We start from the raw sequence: 15,557 nt of genomic DNA, 5'->3' as shown, positions 1-15,557 counted from the left end.
AGCAAGCGGAATGTATACGAAATTTAATCCCTATTAACTTTCCTTTTCCTTGAATGGAATATAATTTAATTTAATTTAATTTAATTTAATTTAATTAAGTTTGGTTAAAAAATACAAACCATCTATACTCCTTTACTGCTTTTTTATAGGGTTGGGAGGGGGGGGGGGTGAATGCCCCCACTTCCGGCGCCTCTGCTTGATATTGCTGTTGCCGCTCTCCTCCTCTTTCTCTTTCCTCCTCATCTCTTTCCTCTAACAGATTTCCCCTTTGGTCCCATATTTCTTCGACAGGAGATGCACCCTCGACGAACACTATGAACAGAGTGAGGCTTTATAACCGTTAAAACTCAAAATTTGCATAAATTGTGTACGTACACCTTACGAGCACCTTACGAACTTCTTACGAACGCCAGGAGTCATTCGTATGAAGACCACAATAATCTCCGCTCGTAAGGCGTTCTTACGAAAGCCGTAAGAGCCCTCTATGAACAACTTGAGGCGTTCTTACGGTCATCGTAATAATTTGAAGCTTCTAAAATTGTCCCTCGACCCTACGAAATGTGCGAAGATCTTGCGTGGTTCGTACGATGTAATTACGGCGTTCGTACTGCCGCCTTACGAAGAGGGGGTTTCGTACGATGTTAAAAAAAAATCTTGGACAAGACCATCGACCAATCTGCGTTCTTACGAACGGTCTACGAACGGTCTACGAGCGCTTGTTTCGTACGGCCGCCTTAAGAAGATCTTACGAAATGATCTGAAAATCGTTCGTACGGCGTCCGTAGCAGCCCGTAAGAGTATTTGTGACCAAGGCACAAATAGCTCTGTAGTATTCGCAAAATGCAAAAACATTCATAATGAGTAGTTGCTACTTGCTATACCTCCATCGCACTTTTTGTCTGTCTATTAAGATATGCTTGCGATTGTTTGAATCAGATTACTGTATCATTCGTTTCGGACATTAAGAGTGATTATAGTGCTTGAATGCAAACCCCACTCTTCTTCTTTGTAATAAGTTCAACAATTCAACGCTTGTACTGTAGTGATTATACAAGCTTATACAGGCCTTTGAAAAATGCGTATAGGGCAACTTGTTTTCCGCAGGAGAGCTTAACGTTGCTTACATGATTATTAGATTTCCATTGAAAATTTACATTGAAATGCAACATAATACATTTGTCCTTGTTTTCACGAAGTGACGGTAGTGAGGAAAATCGTAACGCAAAGTGAATGCAATTTGTTTTCACTACCGTCACTTCGTGAAAACAGCGACGATTTATTGAAAATGTGTATAAAAATATAATACTAGATAAAATATAAAATGACAGATAAACCACACCACTGCCTCCAAACAAGTTTGATATTGCAAGGATATTGTTCATCCCACAGTTCAGGGGGATTTTCACCTTTGCCTATGAAACCTAATATACTGATTTAAAATTATAAAAGTATGTCGTTTTGTGTTTGTTTGTTTGTTTTTGTTTGTTTGTTTGTTTGTTTTTTTTGTTTTTTGTTTGTTTTGTTTTGTTTTTTTTGTTTTTTTTTTTTTTTTTTTTTTTGGGGGGGGGTCCTCGTCTTTCTTCGGAACTAACTGCTAATTTAGCTGAGGGAAACGATTTAGCATTTGAATGTATATCAGGTTGATAACAATAAGTACTAGTACATTATTATAAGATTATAATACAGTGTGACCCTGCATAAGTCGACCTTCAATAAGTCGAATAATCGCTTCACTCGAAACAGTAAGTTAAAAACAATAAAACCTGGTAATTTTGTTTACTGATATGAACATGTATAATTGTAAATCATAGCTCAAAATTTAAAGTTAATACTTATTGACGCAGTTATCAATAGGCAGAAGTTGGGTAAACCTCAACTGTTTTTTTAAGAAGCTCAATATATGAATTAAGGTTATTCCGTCGTTCAACATTCCTGTCTTAGATTTGTAATTCAATTTTTATGACTAGGATGTATTTTGAAGCATATTTACAATATTGATATGAACATGCAATCATTTTTTATATTGTTTGTTACTTGTGACTATAATATGTATTTCTCTGCAACATGAATGTAAACTATGTTATACAAAGATACTGAAAACAGTGGGGTGGGAGAAAAACCAAATATTACACAAACCAAATATTACAAGTAATAAATTACTATGAATCACGTTTAATTCTCGCCTGTATTTTGCTGTCGAAAAAAGGTTGTTGGATGTGCAATATGGATGTGATTTGTGGTTGACTTCATTGTTTATGATTTAGTTGAAGGATTAGTAGAATTCTGCGTGACGGGTGCTAACTGTGGTGACAGTAGAACAGAAAGACAAGGGCGACAATCGCAACTTTCCGTCCTGAAACTTTCAGTGTATGTTGCCTCAAAAAGTCTTCATATTTATCAAAGGAGCCGCCTCAATCCATTTCAACTATTCTTGAAGGAACTTTCGATAAATAAAAATATAGAAATCACGGGGAACAGTCTGTATAACTTAAACCAAACAATAAAGGATGAACGCACGCACAAATGCTCACGTAGCCCTATGTACATTACGCAGAGCGTGCGATTGAAGGAGCGAGTAAGTTTTAGAGATATGTTCATTTGACCTATGACACGTTGACGTCATACGACTCCAGTGGCTAATTACGAACTCGCTTATTCCTTGAATGATGTGAGCATTGAAATCGGGTTCCTAACCGGGGTATACACTTGCGTGGTGGATCTGTGCGTGCGTTATAACATATGCAATATTGTTGATAATAAATTTCCCGTTTTTAATTAAAACGTTAGTTTTCTAAAGGGGGCTTACCCTCACCGTCCTTGCTTCTGAATGGGCTGTCGAGTGATTAAGATACACTTGTGCTATTGTTTAAGTGTTATATAGAACATATAAATTACTCGATGGTTTGAAGTCCAAAATGCTGGTGGAAAACGAAAATTGACATAAACTTATAATGTAAAAAAGTCAAATTCTCTCTCGATATTCCAGGTGAGGTTGTTCATATCACAGTGCTGGCCGCGGGATACACCAACGTAGATACATCTGGCCGTCCGCGGTACCAATGTTACGCAAGTGAACCAGATAGAGACGCTTCACTATCATTTGGTCGATCAGCACCCATAACAACAGACAGATCACCACCAGAAGATGAGCCGCACCTCGAACTCTCAAGGATATCTCCATTGGCATTGGTCAGAGTGATCGAATTCCCTCCGGGAGAGGGATGGGATAGAGATGGTTTCGGTCCTTTCTACTGTGAGGCTTCTAAACCTGATCGTGATGTTACAAGGGTTACTACATTTTTCCAACGATCTGATGGTAATACTATTATTGCACTCTCTATAAGAATAGGAATGGATATCCATATTTCTAATGTATACTATAGAAACTTACCGTAAATTTACATCAAACTGAAGTTCTGAGCACATCCCGTGTGAGGTCGATCATGATGATGTCATTTTAAGAAGAACCAAGTATTGTTATTGATAAATTTTAAAATCCATGGATTGTCTCTCAGATTTTCTGTTTACTTCTGCACAAATTGATCGGCCCAATTTGTTTATAAAACTGAATTATCACAATTAAAGACATCTCTATTTTCTTTGTTTCATAATATATCCAAAATATATTTTAAGATATGTACACGTACAATACCTGAATAACTCTGAATAGCCAATGAGTGTTATCAATTGATATTTTAAGCACTTGATATTAATACAGTTCTTTCTGACAGATCAGTAACTACATGTTTTATCATTATATATGCTTAAAGCTTTGCAAATACGACTGAAAAATTAAAATCAATCACAATTCCGATTTCTATAACAGATCTATTAATATTGCGGTGTAGAATAAGGACTACATTATTTGTTATTTTCGCCAATGCTGATTATCATTTGTGTACGCATTTTGACCTTGGTAAAATCATCGCAGTTTAGCTTTGCAGCAATGATGCTTGTTATCTATCTCTACCAATGTAGACTGAACTTAAAGTGCATGTTAAGATGTAAGTCCCTGAACAGCCCGGGACCGTCCCTTTGTAATACTCATTACACTCTGACGCACAGCAGAAGAAAAGTTTCTTTGGTGATGACATTTTATGTGTGGAATCGTTTGATATAGTTCATTTGTAATCCACATTGAAAACGCTACTGTGGAAATATTTTGCGTACATCAGAGATTTAACCCGCAAGACGGTTTCCTGAGGATCAGGAACGAGACTGATTCAATCGAATGGCACCGCTCATAACGCTTTCACACCACAAGCACTACGTGCAAAACGAATGCGATTTCCTGGCGAAAAGGAGGAGGAAAACACGGAGAAGAATATTAATGGGGCAGAATGTGAACGAAAACAAGGCGATGACGAGATTCGGTCATTGCAATGAATACAAAGTTTTAAACAAAATCATACAGTTTCTTTCATTGAGTAAATGACTACAGTGTGCTCGACCTGTAGGTGCCACATGTAATGTATTAAAGTTAACTCTTGTTTTTGTTTGGTTAACTCATTATTATCTCTTATAACAGCTAAATTCAGATCAAGTGATGGATTGTTTACAAAGACAGTCAATGTGAATGACACTGGGGTGATGATCAGCATGACTATTCGTTACAATCCTGATGCAAGTGAAAACATGATTACTTGGATGAAAGATGGAAGTGAGGTTCTTACGTCATTTGATGGGCAAACTCAGATCAGCTTCCCAAACCCAGTCCAGACATCAGACCAAGGAATCTATGAGATCTACTATAATAACGAGAGGCATCAAAGTAGAGGAGGACTATACAGACTCATCGTCAGAGGTACATGTTAAGTCTATTCCTGCTTATATCAGATTCGGCTTTTTGAGAGGGGTCATTTCTTATCCAATTTAATATTGTTTGTAACGATGCATGCAAAAGGTATTGCTTCATATTTTGCCAAAAAAACTCTTTAGTTTAGATTAATTGCGTTGTGCAGGTCAAATGTGGATGATGATCTTTACGTTTTCACTTATATTTCATCATTGATGAAAAAAAGATTGTAAACAATATCTGGAAAATGTTAGGTCAGAGTATTCTTGTAGATAATGACAACGTCTGATCTTTTGGAACGGAATATTACCGTAAGATGGACAGCTTTTTCCCTTGCAATTTTTTTTTCCAGAAGATTTATGAAACTTCAAATGATAAAATATGTAAGCTAGTCATGATCTGTGATGTGATTTGAAAATATGGGTATTTCAGAATTACCCGTATGTATATTTAGAATTTCACAGAGGCAATGACATACACTTTATTTTTTACGTTCGAGAACATTATTGTGTAACAAACTCCTAACGACCGATAGTCAACCTGTTCGAAACGTCGAGCCACTCCCGCAACCCATCCTGTCCAAGCGCTATAGTTCCCTTTAGAACTATAAGCTAAGAAAGATAAGCAACGGTCCTTTTCAGGACAACAAGAAAAATTACCGAGAGTCCTTTTCAGGACTTCTCAATCATCCCTCTCTATAAAAAGGTGCACCCGCAAGCCTACTGTATATCTGCATCATCATGCAAGCCAATACTTACAAGCAGCATCTAACTTTTCAATTGCCTACTCCTATGTTACATTAAAGATAAACTTTAGTACTGGTAATTCGATTGCATTGTGAAAGAAAAGGTGTGGAAAGGATCAAAAACAGTTGATCATGTAGCATGTAAGTATTGGTGTGCACTGCAAGGTTCTGGAGTCATCAAAATCATAATAAATTTGACCGAGTCTTGGTAAAGTAACAAGCACTGTACACAGAAAGCTATATATGGGACAACACCCATGGTGTCGGGGCTAGTACTACCTTGATTTCCTTGTCTTTCTATGCTTATTACTCAGCCAGGATACATTTTCTTCCAAAATTGTTTGGCACATGTCATTTATTAGTAATGTTGAACATTCAGTGTAAGTTTCGTTTGATTCTGTGAGAATCTTTTTTTTTTTTTACCAGAACTGGAGTTTATCTTTAAGCTGCTTATTTTCTATCTATCCTCATCTTTTTTATGATGTAATCTTTAGTGACATGTATTTTACTCTTTTTTTCTCTCTTTCTATCTCATATTAGAATGCCCTGCTGGTAAGTGGGGTCCCCCTGAGTGTTATGGTATCTGTGATAAATGCTACAATGGTGGAGTTTGTGATGACAAGTCTGGTCTATGTATCTGTCCTAACAACTTCAAGGACCCGAACTGTTTAAAAAGTAAGTAGGCATGTAGAACTTAATTTGGAATGATGTTTATTTTGTATCTCTTACTAGAGGAATTGAGGAAAATATTTATTGTCTTATTCCAAAAAAGGCCCAGAGTAATGCACATGCATGCCCCCTTATTCTTTCCTTATCCAACCAACTAATTCCGCCGTCTGTGTATGAACATAAGTCATTTCGTGTATCACTATAATGTAGCTTGTGACCAGCTCCTTCAACCCACCGGAAATCGTGCCTCATATCTTATCGGAAATGTAGACGTTTGTATCGGGATATCTTCATGTTTCAAGGATTCATTCTGTGTCTACTAGGATAGTCCCACTTCATCATTTTCCTGCTGTGTCTACCCGTCGAACGCTGTCGCTACTAGCTTGACCAAAAATTTGTGAGTGCCGGCCCATCCCACTTTTCTAGTGTTATATTACGTAATCACTCTCAACATGTCAAAGCCAAACCTAAGATCGAGGGGCCGCTTGCACTCAGCTGATCCGAATACCCCACCCTCTGCTCCATCGTTGGCTAAGCCGACACAAAGCCCAGTGTACCTAGATCGCATTGATACTGTCGTACAAAGAGCGGTTGCCGTGGCAATGGAACGCGAAAGACAAAAACTCAATGATGACATGGAGAAGCGTGAAAATAAATTGTGTGAATTACTTGATGAAAAGCTCGCTAGTCTCCAGAATTTGGAAATTTCTATTGATAGCAAACTGCAGAAACTTCGTGATATTGAGAAATCAGTTTCTGATTACAAAACTGAAGTCAATGCTTTGTCAAATTGGCTTGATCACATCGAACAATACTCCCGCCGAAACAATATTCGCATTCTGAGAGTAAAGACTACTCCAGATGAAGACACCAACGAGATTGTTTGCAACGTAGCCCAACAGATTGGTATTACTCTCACCCCTTGTGACATTGATAGATCACATCGTCTTCGCAGACCAAACACCAACCCTCACGATGTCCAATCTCAAGGATCGTTCGCCGGCGCAGCTCGAAACGTCAAGTTATCAACCCCGCCTATCATAGTAAAGTTCACTTCTTACAGGCCTAAACTGAAGATGATGATAAATCGAAGAAAACTGAAAGGCACAGGTACAGTGATTGTCGAAGATTTGACTAAGAAGAATTCCAATCTTCTCTTCCATACGTCGAAACACACAAACATTAAGGCTTCCTGGACCATTGACGGGCGCGTTTTCGCGTTGGTCAAAACAACAGGCGGTCATGAGATGAAAAAACTTATTACAGGCCTTCCCGATCTTAACTCTATCTAATATATTTGACTGATAAGCCATTCTTGGATCTGATCATGTACTTGATCTTTCCACTGATTGTTTTTATAGTAATTTTCTCGAATTTACCTTTTCCGGTGGAAATTCATTTTGCTGATATTATACAAATTTTGTCGATGCTTTATGTATTGTGGTTTTTTATTGTGTATACAGTCTTTTTGTTATGCTTGATCGTGATTTGTATCTTCAATTTCTCAAGACTTTAAATTGTACATCATTATCTGTGTTTTTTTTTTCTTTTTTGGTACACTTTTTGCAGCACTTCCTTTTTTTCTTTTTTCTCATGAGGGGTAATAAACTACTCTGTCAGAACAGGGACGTGATAGAGAAGGACTTGAATCAAGCCGTTCTCCTTTGACCCCATGCTCCAAGCCGCCGGAAAGTTATGCGCTAATCTGCAGCTGTTGACCAGGTGGTGAGATAAAAGAGCGCATGAAATTTTAGGATTTGGAATTCCTACATCAGAAAATGGTATCACAGCAACTGTTCGCTGTCCCTTCCAATCCATCGTTGAATGTGTAAAGAGTAGAACAAGCGAACACAAACTTGTGTAATTTCATTCTTTTTTAAACTTGAAAAATACAAAAAACACGCGAAAACACGCATTAGCAAACTTAATGTTATTGAAGATTGTAAGTCATGGATCAAATAACGGGACATTAAAGCATGCACAAATTAGCGCATCATCCTAAAATATTGAATTTTTGACAGGATGTAATTTTTCTTTTACCAACTCTGGCACACAATTTAAAAGCAGGACGGAGTTCTAACTTTGAAAATTTGTTTGATGCACTATTCCCAATAAAATTCCCATATAAAGTTTTTAATTAACACTGTAATTTTGCCGGTAATTTAATATTTTGTAATAAATGTAAAACTGGTGCCTGGCTTCCGAAATTCCCCGCAGTGGAAGCGCGGTTCGGAGCATGGAACTTCAAAGCCAAGTGGAATGTTACACATCCCATTGTTACGCTTTAGAACTCAAGAATGCGTTTGAATAAATTACAAGAGTTTCGCCTCCTGTTCTTTCACCTCCCTGGTCAGAACTGTTCTAAATTACAACCACTCAAAGACGATGCATTTTGTATTACTTGCAACTCTGAAATTTTCCCTTTCAATCATCACCTAACAACGACGTGTTTTTGTTATCTATTTTTACTTTCTTTCACTTAGACAAATGTATCGATGAGGACAAATACCACTCTCTGTCCGTAAATCCTCTTAGTCTAAATGAACTTAATAATGAGCTGAGTTCTACAAAAATATTACAACCTAACAATGTAACCAATGATTCCTGCAAGTATATGTTTTCTGATGATTTTGTACAAAAATATAAATCTACTCCAGATAATTTTTCTATATTACATGTTAATTCAAGGAGTCTTGTCCGTAATTACGACAATCTACAACTTCTTCTTAGTTCATTAGATTACAAATTCACAGTTATTGGAATTTCTGAAACATGGTTTCGAAACAACATTTCAGTTAATATGTTTAATATTGACGGATATTACTTGTTCATATTGATATACTTAACAAACATGGGGGAGGATTAGCTTTATATATAAGAGATGATATTGATTATAACCTGTGTCCTAATTTATCAGTTAGTCGTACATTGTGATACTGTCTTTATTGAAATGCATCAAGAGAAAAAGAAACCTATAATAGTTGGCTGTGTTTACAGAGTACCTAATACTGATGTTAACGATTTCAACGAAACACTCACGAGTCTGTTGGTCCACATATATCCCTTAAATAAAGATGCTTATATATTAGGCGATTTCAATATAAATTTACTTAATCAAGATACTGATCACAGATCTAATGAATTTCTAGATATAATGTTTACATATGGGCTATTCCCTACTATAAGTAAACCAACTCGTGTAACTAGACATTCTGCTACCGTGATTGATAACATATTTACCAACTGTATTCACATGCATTTAAACTGTGGTATCATTTATTCGGATCTTTCGGATCATTTTCCAATATTTCGTATAAGTGACAATATATCTGTCCCTATTCATTCATTCTGTGGCAAATCAAGAGTAATCACCAAAGAAAAGATTTTGTTATTTAAGAATAAGCTACGATTGATTGACTGGTCTGTAATTTATGGTAGAACAGATGTCACTGTGTTATATGATCTATTTATTCATAAGCTTAGCTCCCTTTATTTTGAATGTTTTCCCCTTACAAAGGTAAAACTTAAAAAACACGATATACCCTGGATCACCCGTGGTATTTTAAAATCTATTCAGAGAAAGCAAAAGTTATATTGCCGTTATATGAAGAAAGGTGACACCCGTACGCGAAAAAAATACGATGAATGTAAGAACATATTCACAAGTATCATTCGCCGAAGCAAACAGATTTATTATGAAAACCTATTTAAAAAATTGAGAGGTGATATGAAAAAAACCTGGTCTCAAATCAACAATTTATTAGGTAAAAAAAAAAAAATTACCTTCTCACATGAATTACAATCAGGATAAGATACTTAGTAAAGCATCTATTGTTGAAGCATTTAATAGGTATTTTGTTAATATTGGAAAGATTACACAAGAAAAGATACCAACTTCTTCCTCTCACTTTCTGGATTATTTATCAAACCGTGTACCAAGTTCACTGTTCTTTAATCCGACTTCCAATACTGAAATAATCAATGTTCTCTCATCCATGAAAACATCTGCTGCACCAGGTTCGGACTCTATTGCTGCACGTGTCATTAAGGAATGCATTCATACAATTGTTGATCCTCTTTGCTATATATTCAATGAATCAATGTCACAAGGTATTGTCCCTGATAATCTCAAGACCGCTAAGGTAATTCCATTATACAAAAAAGGTGACAAACATGACATTGTTAATTACAGACCAATTGCTCTATAACCTTTTTTTTCAAAAATGTTAGAAAGGATAATCTACGACAGGCTGTATAATTTTTTTGCACTAAACAATATTTTGATACCCCAACAATTTGGATTTCGAAAGAATTTTGTACTGATCTTGGCGTACTGAACTTGGTTAATACTATATCACATGAAATAGATGTCGGTAATTATTGCCTTAGTGTATTTATGGACCTGTCAAAAGCATTTGACACCATTGATCACCACATCTTGTTAAAAAAATTATAATTTTATGGAATTAGAGGGGTTCCACTTCAGTGGTTCGTCAGTTACTTGTTACTTAGAAATCAATATGTGGTGATCGATGGTGTCAAATCTCAACATATGGATGTATCCTGTGGAATTCCTCAGGGATCTGTGTTAGGGCCCCTCCTCTTTCTCGTCTACATTAATGATGACATGGCAGAACATGGCAGAACAATACAACATCGTACTAAAGGAGCTACTTGACAAGCATGCGCCTGAGCGATCAATACTTGTCACAATCAGACCAAAAGCTCCCTGGTACACCAATGAAGTTCGTGAGGCAAAACGATCTAAAGCTACAGTCCCATATACGTCCCGGATCGTCCCGGACCATCCCGGACCCCATCCGGGGTGATCCGGGATTCGGTCCGTGTTGACACCGTGTTGGCACCGGGGTGGTCCTGGATGGTCCTGGATGGTCCTGGGCGGTCCGGGAGTCGACCCCGGATGTTTTTGACGGTCAAAAACTGCCGGGGTGGTCCGGGACGGTCCGGGACAATAGTTTGATCCGGGGTGATCCGTGTAGCCACCGTGCTGGGTCCGGGGTCATCCGTAGTGGCGCCGGGGCGGTCCGTGTTGATCCGTGGCAGTCCGGGAGTGAGTTATTGACCGCCCAGGACCATCCAGGACCATCCAGGACCACCCCGGTGCCAACACGGTGTCAACACGGACCGAATCCCGGATCACCCCGGATGGGGTCCGGGATGGTCCGGGACGGTCCGGGACATATATGGGACTGTAGCTTAAAAGCATCACACTTTTTTTGAACAAAACATCCCGGACCATCCCGGATCACCCCAGACCATGGTCCGGGATGGTCCGGAGTGGTCCGTGCTCGTCCGTGCTGGTCCGGCTTTATATGGGACTGGGGCTTAAACGGCGTGCTGAGCGTAAATTGAAAAGTTCTGGTCTGGAAGTTGATCGTCAACTGTTCAAAGAGGAGTGTAAATCCTACAATGCAGTCTTATCTCAATCAAAATCTCGTTACTTGACCGACGAGATTGCGCAGTGTGACACCAAGCATCTTTTCCAGCTTGTTCAGACGCTTTCCCGCCCAAAGTCACAGCATCTTCTACCGGACCATGAGTCAGACATAAATCTGGCTAATGATTTTGGACAATTTTTCTACGACAAGATTCAAGACATCGTCACCAATCTTCAGGGGATTACTAGCCGCTCATCAGATTGTGAGGATGGAGTGACGACGCACAAACTCTCTTCTTTTGAACCTGTATCAGAATTGGAGGTGCAAAAGGTGATCCGTGAGAGTTCTTCTAAATCGTGCCGACTTGACCCAATACCAACTTGGCTCATGAAAGATTGTATTAATGAGCTTGTACCATTTGTAACTGAACTTGTTAATCTGTCCCTGTCTTCTGGAGAGGTACCTGCAGCGTACAAGACATCACACGTCACTCCTCTCTTGAAAACAACATCTTTGGATCGAAATGAGTTTAAAAACTACAGACCGATCGCGAATCTTCCTTTCATCGCCAAGACTCTAGAGAGGATTGTAGCTGCTCAGCTCAGGACACACTTAGAAGACAATGGTTTATATCCTGTCATGCAATCCGCATACCGTCAGTTCCATTCGACAGAAACAGCCCTCTTGAAGGTTGCCAACGATCTCTTGTTAGCCATTGACAAAGGACTTGAAGCTATTCTTATTCTGCTAGACTTCTCGTCTGCGTTCGACACGATCGATCATAGCATGATGATACAACGTTTCTCGAATAAATATGGATTTGAGGGAGTCGTCCTGCAGTGGCTTGCCTCCTACTTGGAAAATCGATCTCAGGTCATCGTTCTCAATGGTGTCCAGTCCGAAGCATTTCCACTAACTTGGGGAGTACCACAAGGATCCGTTGTGGGACCGTTGGACTTTATACTCTACTCTGGTCCCCTCAGTGACGTCATAAGGTCCCATAAGGGTGTTGAACACATGATGTATGCCGACGACACACAAATGTATCTGATACTGAAGCAAAGTGAAATCGCCAGTGGGGTGGTGAGACTGGAGCAGTGCATCGCAGATGTGAAAGTCTGGGCTCGTGATAACAACCTCATGCTTAATGGTGCCAAGACAGAACTCATGCATATGACGTCAGCATTTCGAAAAGCCAGTGAGCTGCCAGATTGTGAAGTCGTCTATCAATGGACTCATTTCACCAAAGGTGCAAACCTCCTCCATCAGGCTCCGCTCATCATCATCTGTTCATCTTCAACTATCATCTGGTCCTCGAACTCACACCCGCTATGGAGATCGTGCCTTCTCTGTATGTGCTCCTAAACTCTGGAATAATCTCCCCGTCTCTGTCCGTGAATCCCCAACTCTTGACACTTTTAAACGTAGACTTAAGACCTATCTATTCAACACGAAGTAATTGTCCATCATCATACCGTATTTATAACCACATGTCCTATCTTCTTGTAATGTATTTATTGTCTAATGTACATAATTATTGCAGTTTCATTAATGATACTTAATTATTGTATTTACATTTTCATTTTTCATTATCATGTTATTGTTATACATTGTTAGTTAAGTAATTCGTCCAAATTAAGCACATTGTTTATTTCATGTTTCTTGTTGATCCTTATCACATATTTAGTTTAACCGTACTTTTCATTTCACTTGTTTTGTAAAGCGCTTAGAAACTGTACTTGTATACCAGCGCTATATAAATCTTAAATATTATTATTATTATGTAGTTAAATGTTCTTCAATTCAAAACTTCTCTTTGTTTGCTGATGATACCACTGTTTCATTATCACATAACAAAATTGACAATCTTATATCATCAGCAAACAATGAACTAGACAAATTAAATAAATGGTATGCTTGCAATAAATTGTTTTTAAATTTTGACAAAACTAGGTATATTATTTTTCGTGCGAGAGGAAGGAGGGTTCCGTCAAATCTGTCAAACCTCATTATTGGTGTAAATGTCATAGAAAAGGTCGATAATATGCAGTTTTTAGGTGTAATTTTGCATGAATATCTTTCTTTGAAACCACATCTTAGCTCAATTTGTACAAAAATATCAAGATCTATTGGGGTTCTTTCTTAATTAAGACTTTTTGTGCCCCAGTCTATTCTGACGACTCTTTACAATAGCATTATACTCCCTCATTTCAATTACTGTAATACTGTCTGGGGTCACACCTTTAAAACCCATTTAGATAAATTATACATTTTACAAAAGAAAGCAATACGAATTATCTTTAATGCTCCCTTCAATAGTCTCACAATCAAATATAGTAGCGTTAAAGGACCTGATTACCTTGAATTCCCTTGTGTTTATGTATAAATTTCATTCGAAAATATTGCCTCCTCTCCTTAGCGATATCTTTGTTTTGAATTCCTCAATTCATTCTTACCAAACTCGCGAAAGTAATTTAATACACTTACCTCAAGTTCGTTCTTCCGTCGCCTCAAATTCATTTATAATTCATTTTCCTAAGTTATGGAACAAAATCCCCAACGATATCAAAAACAGCTCAAATCTTTCCAGATTTAAAAAGCTAAGCAGGGAAATCTTACCTTCTTTATAAAATATTCTTGATATTCTTGTTCGCTTTCATTTTTACTTCCCTCTTATACATGTAGATACAGTTTTTTGTTGCTGCTGCAGAAGTGTACTTCTCTTCTTTTTTTTTCTCTCTTTTTTTAATTTTTTTCTTTCTTGTTTATATTAATGTTCGATGTTGATATTTTTTAGTATAATTAATGTTGATCTTTTTATGTATTGGTGGCCCCTTTTTTAAGCTCTGCTTTCACAGGGGTCACCAAACCATCATTGCGTTATTCTAAATCTTGATGTAACTTATTTTTATTGTATATATATTTTGATGGTTGAACAATAAATGAAAAAATTGATCTAATTTTACATGTTCATTTAAAATATGTATTTCTTCTACCTGACGAGGAGATAAAGAAATCAGAATAGTACCATATATCATGTATTTTACCATTTGTATATATGTACTGTACATCTTTTATTTTACTAGGAATTATTTGTAAGAATAATGCTGATTTTTCATTTATCATTCTGTATATATCAAGTAGATTTGTGATCTTGTATAATGTGTTATCTCTCATGTATTATAAACGGTCTGTTATATAACGTAAAACGATTTTGTTAATACTGTGCAAAGTGACCCTCTCTACCAGATATGCGGGTCATTCTACATGTACATGTATATACACTGTAGTCTGTACATCGAGTAAATCAAAAAAAATTAAGAATGGGAAATTAGATACAGCAGGGGGAATGCTTAGCTTTGTATCCTTATTTCTTAGTACCATATGAAATTTATAAACACTGTCTAAATAAATGTCTCAATAACATTAATTTTTCATATTCGACGAACTTTGCTACCCAGGGTATGAGACGGTTTTATTCAATGTAAAACAAACTATTATTTTTAAAGAGCATTACACACCATCAGTAATTTACATAGGACATTAAAGGAAAGCAACCTTGTTTGAAATTTATCTCATGAAAACTCATTTATTATAAGTCAATAAGGTTTTAATTCAGCAATGCAAATATTTTTTTTCTTCAGTTTGTAGAACTGGTGGTGGAAATCGATTTGGATCGAATTGCGAGTTTCAATGTTCATATAGAAATGATCTTGCCACACATTGTCATTGGCATCTGTTTTGCCTTCCTGATCCTTATGGATGTTCATGTGACGTCGGTGCTCATGGTCTTGCTTGTAACACACGTGAGTATTCCGATAGTCATTTAATGTTGCTCAAATTCTAATAGTAATACAAAAAAGGCCCCAAAGTTATCATACATCTATCATTATCGGAAAGTATATATTTCTTTGAATATCAAAAGCACATACCACAATGTGGCCGGATT

The sequence above is a fragment of the Strongylocentrotus purpuratus genome, unplaced genomic scaffold, assembly GCF_000002235.5.
Source record: "Strongylocentrotus purpuratus isolate Spur 01 unplaced genomic scaffold, Spur_5.0 spur5_scaffold_20, whole genome shotgun sequence".
Lineage (NCBI taxonomy): Eukaryota > Metazoa > Echinodermata > Echinoidea > Camarodonta > Strongylocentrotidae > Strongylocentrotus > Strongylocentrotus purpuratus.
This window is presented reverse-complemented; position numbering follows the sequence as displayed.